General features: G+C 42.7%; 1 long non-coding RNA gene across 1 annotated transcript in view; it reads right to left on the bottom strand.

Moving 5' to 3' along the window:
* LOC136018317 (uncharacterized) overlaps positions 1-6295 on the bottom strand; it is a 48881-nt gene extending 42586 nt beyond the window's left edge. Inside the window, exon 1 of the long non-coding RNA XR_010614349.1 lies at positions 6234-6295. This is a non-coding gene — a long non-coding RNA (uncharacterized LOC136018317). The remainder of the gene's footprint in view (positions 1-6233) is intronic.
* Between the last annotated feature and the right edge of the window lie 5895 nt (positions 6296-12190).

Here is a 12190-nt window from a genome sequence, read left to right as displayed (position 1 = left end):
ATGTACTCAGAGTCCAACTACATCCACCATATATAACAAGTTATTCATGCATGGGTCTAACCCTGGATTTTCATTAAGCAGCATGCTAGCATCTCATCACGGCAGTACACAGGTAAGCACACAGGCAATGGAGAGAAGAGCATGAGAAAAATAAGCATCATCTGTGAACATTATGATTGCATTTGAAAAGAGTTTGTTCCAGCCAGACTTTTCCGCTGGAGTTTGCTGCATCAGTGCTTGCAGTAAGAATTTTAAGCTTGTAAACTCTAGCATTGCCCCAGAAATAGTTCAGAGGATGGAGCACTGCTGCTAACATGGTACAAGACAGCATTCTCAAAGCCATTCAGGATTCAAAAGGGGAATTAAATGAACAACACAAAGGTTCAACACACATTTTAATGGGAGGACTGTGCAAAGACGTACAGTCATTTTGCAGCAAGAGAAAAGCCAAACTCTGCTGGACCATTAAGAAATAGTTTTGTTTGGGATTTTTTGCAGCATTTTGCTGAATATAGACAGTCACAATTTCTTTTATTTCTCATGCAACACTGCCCTCAAAATCTCTGTCTATAGTTCCCTACTTTTACCCCCTTACAGGACAGCTGTAACACTGCACATTCAAATCCCAGACCTGAAATATGGATGTAACTGATGAGAACCGGTTAATTTAAACTCCATGTTAAGACTGAGCATAAAATATGTGGAGTCAGGAGTCTGTCATTAAATCCAAATATCCTTTGAAATTGATTTTTTTTGCAAAAGTTTATTTGTATGACAAGAGGAAGACATCCTCCCTGCTCACAGGCACTCCAAGAACAGAAAGCATAATAAATTGCAAAACAGTAGTATCTCTCTAGCTAATAAAATAATGGTTAAATTCATGGGCGAACAACAGACATATGTTAGCTTTTTGGTTATCCTAAAATCGGTAACTCCTTAAAAAGAGCCCAGATATCACATCTTATTTCATGCAGGCAGACCGCAATAGATGCGCCTCTCTCTGGATGGGTGCCTGCACGCTGACTACTGGCATAAGACTTACTTTAGCATCAATAAACTCAGCTAAAACTCAGACTCCAAGTACAGCCCCGGTTTTCTAGCACATATTAAAAAGCACTGCTTTCATTAAGAGTGGAGTTAGATCCTTGTGTTTGTGTAGGTTGCTGCTCCAGGGCATCCCCGTAGCGTTGGATGTTTGTGGTCTACTCAGCTTCCTGCCATTCCGTCACTTCTTGCTTGGTGCCTGCCATGAGATATGTCAGCTACAACATCTGTGCATGTAACATCAAAGATTCACTTTAGTTTACATTCTGGAGAGATGAAGTAAACGCAAGTCGTTTGGGTCTTTTTTAGATTTATTTTTCCTCCTTTTCTTTTTGCTCTTTAGAAAAAGACAAGCTACTTATGGGTCTCACTTCAGCATCAGATTAGCAAGATGAAGTGCAATGGCTGTCTACCAAGGTTGTTGCATATTCTCCCTATGGGAGGAAGGAAAAAAAAATCATCGCATGCTTAGGTGCGGGGTGTCTTTCCAGGAGGAGACAGTCTATTCAAACTCAGAAATCAAAACTAGCCTAGCATAGCACTTTTCTTATTCCTCCTTCCACTTTCATAACTACAGAGGACAAGCTTACCAGGGGAAAACAAATTTTTTCACATGAATACCTGCATTAAGGGAGAGGAACCTCACTGCAACACCTACAGGATGAGACAGTCATTTATAAACTGTTTTAGAGAAAGTAATCTGGCCTGGCACATTTAGTGAGACATCTAATCTCACATTTAAACTGCTGCATTCATTGTCCTGTCCTTCATTAGGTACTGAAATATTTTGATGCATCTGGGTCTGACTCCTGCTGCTTTAATGCCTCACTGCTAGAATTTCTCTACCTATTTATCTGCCATCTGCATTAGAAGAATAACTATATCAAAGCCTATATCTATATGCACTGTATCTATCTGCTCAGATATCATAGTGACAGGAGACATGATGGCACCAGAGAGCTTTATACTGCACAGTATTTGTCCTCTATTCTTGCAAGCCTAATCAGAAGCTTATATTAAATCTACCCATTTTCAGCCTCTCTCCAGATGTTACTACCAGTACAAGGCTCTTTGGGTTATCAACTATTGGTAGAGGGGCCAAAAGAAGAAGGAGCAGAATTGAGCCACTTAAGGCTTTAACACACGACCTACATGCAATGGTTTAGAGGATCGGAGCAATCCCAGGCACAGCTACAGACTGGGCAAAGAAGAGATTCAGAGCAGCCCTGCGAAGAAGGACTTGGGGGTGCTGGTCGATGAGAAGATGAACATGAGCTGGCAGTGTGCGCTCGCAGCCCAGAAAGCCAACCGTATCCTGGGCTGCATCAAAAGAAGCGTGACCAGCAGGGCGAAGGAGGTGATCCTGCCCCTCTGCTCTCGTGAGACCTCACCTGGAGCATTGTGTGCAGTTCTGGTGTCCTCAACATAAAAAGGACATGGAACTGTTGGAGCAAGTCCAGAGGAGGCCACGAGGATAATCAGGGGACTGGAGCACCTCCCGTATGAAGACAGGCTGAGGAAGTTGGGGCTGTTCAGCCTGGAGAAGAGAAGGCTGCGTGGGGACCTCATAGCAGCCTTCCAGTACCTGAAGGGGGCCTATAGGGATGCTGGGGAGGGACTCTTCATCAGGGACTGTAGTGACAGGACAAGGGGTAACGGGTTCAAACTTAAACAGGGGAAGTTTAGATTGGATCTAAGGAGGAAATTCTTTCCTGTTAGGGTGGTGAGGCACTGGAATGGGTTGCCCAGGGAGGTTGCGAGTGCTCCATCCCTGCTGGTGTTCAAGGCCAGGTTGGACGAAGCCTTGGGTGGGATGGTTTAGTGTGAGGTGCCCCTGTCCATGGCAGGGGGGTTGGAACTAGATGATCTTGAGGTCCTTTCCAACCCTAACTGTTCTATGATTCTATGAAAACTTCTGCTGCACACAGAACAAATGCAGAGCTGCTGTTGGTGGTCCCAGTCCATCCCGCAGAACAAGTGTTGTGAATCCTACCAGCAGCGATTCACAGGTACAGATGCTCCCAAATGCATCATTAACTTCTACTCTCCAGAAAGCATGTCTGATTAAGAGAGTTCTTCATTCCTCCTCTCTCCTGTAGCCATATACACATAGCAAAAATGTCAGCATCAGGTCAGAGGTTTAAGGGCAACTTCTGGCTATTTTCATATTACCACATAGTGTAAATAAGAATTGCAATTGCCCAGCTGTGTAAGGCCCTTATTCATTTGGGCAAAGCAATTGTGGCTTATTTTTAATTAAACAATCCCCCTAACATCTAGTTTTTCCTTGTTGAGAGAAATTTGCATTTTCTGTGTAAATTCTGTACTTCTTCCTCATGTGTATATATCCCATGCATTTATTTCTACACCCAATTATAACCATGTTGTCTATGAAACTCCCTTTCGAAACTTAGAGCAGGAAAATGCCACTGATTCAACAGCGAATATTGACTTTTTTTTCTCACTGGCCTGGATATGTGCCCAAACAAAGAGCTGGTTAAAGACAAAATACAAAGAACCCTTTTGTGAGGGGCTAAGTTCACCTGCAAGAAGTATTAATGAAGTCCCATGGGGGTGGGGACTCAAACTTCCCTGCTTTCAACCATAAAAGCAGCCAGGCTGAGAACACCAAGTACCCTGCCTTCCTCACCCCTTTCTCTTTCAACTGCAAGAAGGAGTGCTAACATAATTGAGAATTAGGGACCTTTCTGACATTAATCTGTAGGGTCTGCGAAAAGGAAGTTAGATTTTCAGATGGAACAACAGCTGCTGCATGGCAGCTGAGAGTCTAAACCAAAGTTTTAAGTAGGTCAGCACAAAAGGAGTGTTAAGTCTGACTGATAGACTTTTAAAGAAATCAATACCGTAAGCAATAATTACATGTGATAGCATTACAAATGACTGAACTCAGAATATGGATGTTCAAGTGTGTATTAAGCCATTTGATTTTTTTTTTTTTGCTATTGCAGAAGACAAGAAGAGCATTACTCTACCAGCAGATTAATGTCCACTCGAGTCAAATATCATCCATGGCATTACTGTGTAGATTGTAACACTCCTAATCAATAACTATTCATGAGCTGTGCTGGGAAACATTTTTCTCTGACCTCATATGGTTGATCATTGGTTCGTAGCCTAAAGTTAGAATATTCAAATATCTTTGAGTTTGTTCATTTTTCACTTTTCTTTGACTCCCACTGAGCTCTTTGCCTCAACTGTTACATCAAAGCAAGCTCCTGAGCTGAACTGTGCATGATGGAATATATATTGCATTTCAGCACACACTGAAAAATAGGCAGTAGATAGCTCCTTGTTTGTGCACTCTCAAGAAAGCTTTAAAGGATGGATGTGCATGAACATGAGCCAACCTACATGAACAAGGTGGCACCTTCAAGGCAGAACAGGCAGCTATGGAAGCAGAACAGCAGCTTGGGAAAGAGCATCATCCAAGCAATGGGATGCATCTACCCACCTTGCTGATGCCACAGCCATGGCGAGCCAGGCTTTTGTCTCCTTACTCATCTACAGGAAGGGGAAATAACTTCAAAAGAAGAGGAAAGGGTTAAGTTACCTTCACACACCTTTGCCACCCCAGTAACTGCAGAAGAGGAGAACCTAAGCTAATAACTTCTTCCTTAGGACAAGGAATTGTACAATGCCTAAACTATTGAAAAGCCTTGAACTAGCTTCACCCACACCAACTGCTGTGTTACAAAAAGAGCCCTGTTCTCCTCAAAGATAAGTCCCATTTCCAAGAGCCTTTTGTGCCCTGTTTTTTGCAGTGAAAGTTGTGCTCCTTTAGCTAGAACATCAGAACTCTCCCTGCGGTGCTTTTCCTGTACAAAGCAGAAAGAAATCCACACAAGGTGTGGGGATTCAGCTGCTTTTTCAGCAGCCACAGTGTTAATTAGAAGGGCATATTTCCAGATCGCCTCATTTATTTTGAGGTCTGCCTCTTTAAACTACCCTACAAATCTCCTTCTCCACCTCCAGCACACACTCACTTCCAGTAACAGAGTACATCATCGCAGCTTGCTGAGGAGGGCTATGAAACAGCCCTGGGCTGTGAATCATGGTTACTGCGAAAGTTATACACATATACATCTCTATAGAGCCAAGGCCACAAACACAACCACACACCTCTATCTTGTGAAGGCTGAGAATCACAACTGAATCCTACTAAGAGCATATATTTTGAATGAATAATTCAAAGCTAGTAACAATTAAGACAGGCTGCCAGAACAGAAAGATTTATGGCATTCAGGAAACCACTATTTGGAAGGAGTCATTCTTCAGACTTGCATTAAAAAATAAAGTAAAATAGTTTCAATGAGCCAATTTCCTTTTCCCTCTTTCATACTTCCTTGACATACACACATTACCTAGGTTTTCTATTACTTTATTTCCAAAAAACTTAGAAATGCTGAGAGCACTTGACACTGATGTACTGTCATTTCAAGTAATACTTGTCACTCAAGAAAAAAACTACAACAATAAGCTTGTAATATGCTTTTAAGCAGGGGTCTCATTGAACAAGCTCTATAAAGGCATTTAGGCTGCACTGTAAAAGGTGGAAGTTTCATAGCTGGTCAAAGGTTTTTGCTCTGGGTAGCTTAGCTCTTTTTGATTGTTAGAACTAAATCAAAATGAATCTGGTTAGTGTTCTTAGATAAATTATTCTGTCATCTGAAAAACAAGTCTCTGTAGACATAATTGAAGGTTACTACTTTCTGAAACTTGATAGAGGGTGTAATGACTCCATTCGAGCTACACTTAACAGGCAGTCTGTTATGGTAAGTCAATATAACATTCAACAGGATATATTCTACTGCTTTTGTTATAAAAGGCCGATAACAAAAAAACAGAAATACACTTTTTCAGGAAGTATAACCCAAGATTTTCTGCAAAGACTCCCTAGAAGGACAAAATAGGGCAGAGTTTTACCAATTCCATCAACAGTTTAAGTTAAAATACATACACAAATTCATTGCCTGCGATAAACACACATATGCAGATCATCTGTCCTTGCGCAAGAAAGAGTATAAGGTAGCCTATCTTTCTCCAGAGAACATCAGTACCTCTTCAGCCCAGCCTCATGTACCACAGGTCACTTTATAACCCAAAGGAGCCACCAGAACCTTCAGATATTTTCTATAACCTCTCCTCTCAGAGGAAACAGCTAGACTCACATTAATCACAGCGTGGAAGCACCTTGATCTTCCTTTGAATCTGAAAAAATCCACTTGCTCTGTTAGAGCTGGTTTGCAAAGGGGCTACAAGTGGGCACCATTATTTATAATGGCCATGCTGCACCCTCCCCATCACTGCTTGCCTCAGCACACCTGCAAGCAAGGCCTAAAAAGACAGCACTTTGCATGAGCAGGGGTTGCCAGTTTGAGCTTTAGGCTTATTGAGTCAGCCTATATGTATATATAAATAAATAGACACATAAAAGACCTGAATCTAGAGTGACTGTAAGCAATTGATTCAGCCTGTCCATGTTTCACAAGGTACAAAATCACAGCAGTGAACTGAAGCACGCATTGGAGTCACTTTGGCTGAAACATTTAGGTGATTCAGAGAATAATAATCACCTTACCTGACACGTATAATGCTATTTTATAATTCTTACAAAACATACCTCCATATGTATGCATACATATAATATACAAACTCATCTTCTTTTGGCCAGATTGGAGACATGTGAGTAAGAAGCTCTATACATCTGAAGTTTAACAAGCATATTGCTTATATTATGCCACAAGTTTTGTCTCATGACCACTTTATTAAAATTTCAGTACACAGCTGTTAAGATGATAAAATATCAGCCCAAACTTGGCTTTTTTTAGTTTAACCTGAAGACTGATGGATACAACCCCAACGCTTGCTGAAAGATTTTATTTCATTAGGTCACATTACAGAACTGTCTTCCTGAGGAATGAAATAAATTCATCTCCTTGGTGATAGCATGCTTGACTGACACGATGCACTCACCAACATCTTGTAGACAGCTGTGAACATTTGCAGTAGTGACAATTAATCTACCATAGCATCAATGAAGACAGAGAAACAAAGCAGCCAACACAAAAAGCTCCATTGAATAACATAATGAGTGATGCAGGTGTTCAGTGACTTGCTTTAATTTTCTGAGCCTTGCAGAAAGGTGACACTTGAGTCAACAGCGGTCGATGTGTATCCCTGTCATTGTCTCTTTGCTGCCTCCTCTAAGATGGCAATGAACAGCCCACACTGTGACTTCCACTCACAAGTGTAAAGCTTGTGCATGTAAATACAAGCTCATGTATGGTACAGCTGGGTGGACATTGGCTTCTAAAATGGCCTTCAACCCCCTGACTTTGATGATATTTTCTGGATTTTTTTGTGGCATCAGAAAAGATGTCATTGAAAATAACCACTAGAAACAGCTGCAATGTCTAATGAACAATGGCAAAAGTCAAAATGATGAGCCTAAAACTCTGAATTTAATGGAATGTAAGCACATGCTTTGCTGAATGGGAGGCCTTGCAGTCTTAGCTTAATGAGTTGCTTTGTAAGCGCTGAGCTAAATGGAGCTTGGAATCTTTAATGACCAATCTGTGTAAACAGCAGCTACTAAATACCATTTTAATGCCCTGATGATCTTTTAATTCAATAGACAAATGATGAAGCAATTTTAGGTAGCATTATCATAGTACTAATGCAGTAGGTAATGCACAACAGAAAGAGCAAACAGGATAAGTAAGAGAGGATACAAAGGATGAATAGTACCTGGTACAACTCAGATGCTCAGGTCTACTTCCCAGAAGTAAGATATCCAACATTTGTACCAGATCAGAATGTACTTATTTTAGCACAATGGCGGTAAGGTGGTCCTTTAATCATGATGTATACTGAGACACGGTTTTCGAGCCATGTTTCCACTAATGCTAAAGGATGCAACATGATTAAAGCACAGTATTGAAAAGCCATCTTGGCACACTTACAGTGAAAATTGAGAGGCAAAGTCCCAGCCTGGTTGTATCACAGCTGTGTCAGAAGGGCTGTGCAAATGAGAGGTAATGGAGCAAGGTCAGTATGATAGGTACAGCCAGTTGCAACTTGTACTCCCTCTACCACCAGGGTTAGATGTCAGTTAAGTAGTGAAATAAACCCTATGAAAAAGACGTGGTTGAAGGCACAATGAAAGCAGGACTATATACTTACAACATATTGCAATGTCTTTAAAGAAGTGCTGACCATTTGCCTGGAAGTGCATGAGCCAACGGTACACCTAAGGTCTGAATTTAATCTTCTTATGTGCTTACAGTGACTGCTGTGTAATATAGCAGACTGCAGGTGCAAGCCCTTGGTGAGCCTGCACATCTGAAACTTGGCCGCAGCTCTTTTCTCTTTAAATGACATTACCATCAGATCCTACCAAAGATGCCAGCTGCCTTACAGGGTCACTCAGCCTGGATCAGACATGTAAAGACACTTCCAAGGTGTGTTGAGCTCTCTTCAAAGCTCTCCTGTTACCTTCTATACACTGAATGAAACCTCTCAGTTCAGGCTGTTCCTTTCCTTCCTTCAAGACCTGTATATTCATTACTTGCCTCCTTTACCCCCTCCCCAGGCTCTTTGTTACTTATCGTATTTCTTGGTACCTGGCAGTGCTGTTTCATGGGGTGACGCTGTACTTGGCAGTCTTCTGCTGGTTCTTGACCGAGTGCTGTTTCCAAACCTCACGATCTCTTAGGGCTTCTCTGAACAAGCTGTATCTCAAAATACATCACCTCTTTCACTGGGCTGAGGGAAACTCATGAACTTGGGAGGTGCAAAGGAAACATCCACTTTTCTACTCAAATAGAGTTCAGGAGAAAGGCGAAGTCTCTGTTGGGTTTGCATAGGCCCCTTTCAGTTATTCAAAGGGCTTGGCCTTGGTCCTGTTTGAACCCTGGGATGGAGTCACTTCTCATTTCCTTTCTGATCAGGTTCTCCCTTTCCCAGGCAATACATGTAGTTTTCCTAAAAGAAAAGTAAATCGTATCTGTAATGTTTCTTCCATTGAAAATGAGCTGTATCCCACGCCATGTTTTTGTAAGTCTTCACCATAAAGACATCAGGTTTTGGACTCACTAACATCTGAGAAAGCTTGTACCACTGCACTGGGGTAAAAACTGTTGCTTATCTGCTGGAGGGCAGACACAGAACCTTTTATTTTTTCCCTCCAGTTGCATTTGGAGGCGGCATGGTAGAAAAAGAGGCTGTTCAAATGTGTTCAAATTGTGGCTCGATCTTAAGGAGGCAGCAACAGAGGGGCCTGAAGGGATGCATTTCATATTCCTCAGAAGTGGCAGGCTTTTCTTGAGTGGCTGTTGAAGCCACTTGGTTGTGGCCTCAACCTGGTTGAGGACAATATGCGGGAGGTGTCAGCACCTTCAATGACCTGCAGGAGAGACCTCTATCCCAGAGGGAGGCCCAGAGACACAGAGGCAGCCAGGGCAAGGACAGGTCCATGTCTGAATCAGAACAGAATTAATCTTTGAATTGGCAGTGCAGCAGTCTGTGTTACACACAGCAGCTCCCTGCTTTGATCCATTTTGATTTGTTACTGGCTTAATACCATAAGATATTTTATGTATCTTTCAGCCTGTCTTCATTTGAGGCTGATTTATACCATCCATCCCAAGACTTACAGCAGGAAGCTGAAGGAGGGTTCTGAATCTATGGAAAATTTATCTTCAGGTTTTTGGGCACAGCTCTTCCCTGCTTGTCTTTCAGAAAGCCAGCTCCCCCGAACTGCTGGTGACGCTGCTCCTGTCTGGCTCAGGATGCCAGCAGCAGCTCTTGATCTCTGATCCACAGGATGCTTCACTCTGGGTAGATGAGCTGGCTTGTCTCGAGGCACTGATAGTGGTGACAAACTTCTTTTCAGTGTTCAGCTATGTGGTTCTTACACTTAGATAAGCCATTCTTTGCTTTTCCTGAAGTTTTTTCTTTTTTTCCTTTTTTTCCTTTTTTCCTTTATGTGGCTGCTGATCCAGTCTATGTTGGTTTTTATGGGTGTATTAATGCTTCTTCTTTGAAGGTTTGCCAGTTCACTATTTAATGGCTCCACCAAGACTAAACAAAATTCTCCTTGAATCCATCAACCTCTGCAGAATAAGGCCTGGCAAAGCCTTGTGCCCCAGGTAAAGTGCAGAGGGAACATTGTCCTGCCCTTTAGCTGAGGGTACTGCAGTGTTGTAGTGCAGCCATGCCCATGCCTCCTCCTGCAGTGCTGAAGGTGGCACTCCTCTGTGCCAGCAGCTCTCATGGAGCCCAAGTGGTAACCTCACCTGCTCTCGAGGTTTCTGTCACCAGCCTGCGTTTCACCACTGCCTTCAGAATGGTTTTATTATGTGCCTGCAGCCTAATTCTTTTCTGCTTATCAGATGACAGCCCAGCTGGCAGGAAAGAGGTGGTTGATTCAATAACATAAGTGCGAATGTGGCTGGATAGTTGGCAGTCCTCTCCTGCCTCATGGATTTAATTGAGTTTGGATCTCACAAATCCACACAGCAAGCATCTTCAGTTGTACTGTTTTCTTCTTTTAGCTCTTGCAGTCATTGAAGCTTTGGAACAAGGCAAAGCTCCTCTCCCCACCCTTTGCACCATAGCTCAGACATGGACCATTTTTACATGACCTCTCCACAGGGCATACTGTGACCCAGGATGCTCATGCCTTCAGACAGCATCTGTTTGCCATTTGCTTCCTCTGTTTTACTTATTTACTTTCCTTTCATGGGATCTCTCTGCTTATCTCCCAGGCTGCTGGCTCTCAGGAGGCATTTCTCTGGGGTTAGAGCTGTTTGTCTCCTGCAAGATGCAGCCCTCCACTTCTTAAATAATCTGGTCCATAATTAGCAAGATTTTCTGTCTCCAGACTTGCAGCTGTAGCCCTGCACACTCCAGTGAATCCCTCCTCATTTCTTCTTCACTGAAGCTGAAAAGTCACCTCCTCTTTGAGATCAACGTGACCCCTGGCCAGCAGATCCAGAAAATGGGGCTCACTTACCAAAAACAGCAGCCTGCTTACCTTGTCCTTATCTCCTTGCTATGAGAGAGAAAGAAGTTACTGTTTCATCTTGCCAGTTCTGAATGCAGACTCGCCTTTTACTACAAAGTTTGTATAAGGCTTTTTATCTGGTTGTCCAGGGCTGAATCCCTCTTTCCTTCCCATCCTGCCTTTTCCGCTTTCCAGCCCTCCAGATGCTGCTTTGTGCTTTGACAATTGCACTTCTCTCTTTAGCAGGGGATGAGCTGACTGCTGCCACTGCAGCCCATGTACTGTGCACTGAGGGCTTTGGGACTGTAAACCCAGATCAGCTCTTTACGAAGGAACCCATCTGCAGACTTGCTTCAACCACCATTCAGCACCCAGCCAGGCCACCCACAGGCTGAATCCTGCAATCACTATCTCCTTACCACCTACCCTGGAGACTTTTTGCTCCCCTGCAAGCACAAGGTGAATGACACTATAGTCCTGCAAAGGCTTTGGAGAGCTGAAGCAGTGTGCAGAGCTGCATAGAAAGAGCATCAGTTCACCGGAAATCTCCAACACTGATGGACAATGTTGACAACTTTCTCTGACTTCTTTTTTATCTCTGTGATATTAATCCACATGTGTACAAATGTGTTATTACTTACATCCTGGCCTCTGGAAAGATTTGCTTCCTAAAGCTATTCAGTCTGCCAAAACTCCTTCCCAAATTTAAGTGCTGCTGCTTAAATTGTTTTGTTATTCTTCAAAGGCTACTTATGACAGCACATGATAGAAGAAAATTATGCTCTACATTCAAACTATTTTATAAAACCCTCAGTAAAGCATCATTTGGATGTTTCTAAAGCTGCTGTCAGAGTCCATGAGAACAGCTGTTTATAAAGAACTTCCCCACCAGAAGAATGATGACGCGGGGCTACCACATCACATGTCCTTTGTGAATCCTGACACTGTCAGGAAAGGTGGCTTCAAACCTGAAATTTCAGGTGAAAACACCACAGAAGCATTAGTAAAATCCAAACTGAACTTGGATGAGTGTTTTGCAGGTGCCTGTTCCAGCCTGCAGATGAATGAGACATCTGTGGGTTTAGACAAATATTACCATCTGGCCTCTCCAGCCTACCT

The sequence above is a fragment of the Lathamus discolor genome, chromosome 7, assembly GCF_037157495.1.
Source record: "Lathamus discolor isolate bLatDis1 chromosome 7, bLatDis1.hap1, whole genome shotgun sequence".
Taxonomy (NCBI): Eukaryota; Metazoa; Chordata; class Aves; order Psittaciformes; family Psittacidae; genus Lathamus; species Lathamus discolor.
The sequence above is the reverse complement of the archived record's forward strand: the minus strand, read 5'-3'. Positions and strand labels throughout refer to the sequence as shown.